The sequence below is a fragment of the Castor canadensis genome, chromosome 4 (genome assembly GCF_047511655.1).
Source record: "Castor canadensis chromosome 4, mCasCan1.hap1v2, whole genome shotgun sequence".
Classification (NCBI taxonomy): domain Eukaryota; kingdom Metazoa; phylum Chordata; class Mammalia; order Rodentia; family Castoridae; genus Castor; species Castor canadensis.
In genome coordinates, this window is record NC_133389.1 from 107,405,975 (window position 1) to 107,407,449 (window position 1,475).

Sequence of the window (1,475 nt, forward strand, 5' to 3'; positions counted from 1 at the left end):
AAAGCCTCCCAGGAGTGAATTCTAAGCCTTGCAGCCTGAAGGTTAACTAGGAGATTGTGCAGAGTGTATAGCCTAGCGTTCCAGAAAGACATTAAAAATCTAGATCAGCGCTTTCTAATTCAGATTTTTCTAGTAACCCTGTTAAAAACATAAAATTGATCAGGTAGGATTAATTTTAGTAGATTTTACTAAATATGTCCTAAATCTTATCTTGAGATCTGATTCAAATTTCACCAATTTTTTTTTAAGAGGAGAGCACGAACGCAGTCCCCCACTACCACAAATTATACAGCCGAGTTTCCCACGTTTGGGGAAATCGCAGGGGTCAACACATCCGGAGTGCAATGGATGAGCCTCGCCCTGGGAAAACCATCTTCGTGATCATGGTATCTCCCCTGCCAGGTAAGTATCACCAATTTTTTTTAATCTAAAATCCAGTCTGGGAATTCCTTTAGCCTGGAACAGTCTTTGACCTCCTCAGCCTTAATATTTCTAAAGAGTTCTGACCAATTATTTTACACATGTCTCCTAATGTGTGCTTGTATGATTTCTCATAGTTAATATATTGAGGTTGCAGATTTTTGGGTCAAAGTACAACCAAAGTTGTATCCTTCTTGGGGCATCATATCAGAAGCACACGATGCTGCTTTGCTCAATTTTCTGATGATTTTAACTTTAATCTCTTGATTCAATTGGTGTCTGCCTATTTTCTCCACTGCAAAATTGTTAAATAACCCACTTGTGGGGAGAAACTTTGAGGCTATGTAGGCAAATGTTTATTGCACTTTTGTTCTCTTCTTTCAGCATTCACTCATGATTCTTACAGGAAACAATTATTACTGCAGTGTTTGCCAATGGTGATTTTTTATTTTCACCATTTCTTCTACATTTATTAGTTGGAATTCTGCTGTCAAGAACATTGTCTTCTTTCTCATTTGTGTACTTTACTAGGAGCTAAAATGCTTATTTTATTCAATGAGTTATATATACATTTTCGGAGGCACTGGGGTTTGAACTCAGGGCCTCATGCTTGCTAGACAGGCACTCTTACTGTTTGAGCCACTCTGCCAGCTATTCAATGAGTTCTAACTCATTATTAAGATTATTTTGTTGCTCAATTTGCCCTATATTGGCCATATGGTGCCCCATAATATTGGTTCTGTGTCACTTCAAGATGCTCTGTCATTCAAGAACACTTCCTTACCTCTTGATAAGCCATAATGTTCCAGTACCATTCCGTACTTTCCTTGCCCAGACCCAGAATCAGCTGCTGACAAGGCACACTGGTTCCTTTTGCTAGAAAATAGCATTTAGAAACTGTATCTAAGCATTAGGTGTGCTCAGTGCTGAAGAGTATTTACAGTTTCCAGGCCCTCTCCTCTACTGAGCTAAGTAATACATGTGTGTACACACACATGTGTGCAGTCATCCCTTGGTATTGTGGACAACTGGTTCCAGGACTCCTCTCAAACCAA

At 39.3% G+C, this 1,475-nt stretch overlaps 1 non-coding gene across 1 annotated transcript; it reads right to left on the reverse strand.

Moving 5' to 3' along the window:
* Nucleotides 1–246: 246 nt before the first annotated feature.
* LOC141422723 (U1 spliceosomal RNA) lies at nt 247–410 on the reverse strand. Its single transcript, XR_012447470.1, has one exon. It is a non-coding gene; the product is annotated as a U1 spliceosomal RNA (small nuclear RNA).
* Between the last annotated feature and the right edge of the window lie 1,065 nt (nt 411–1,475).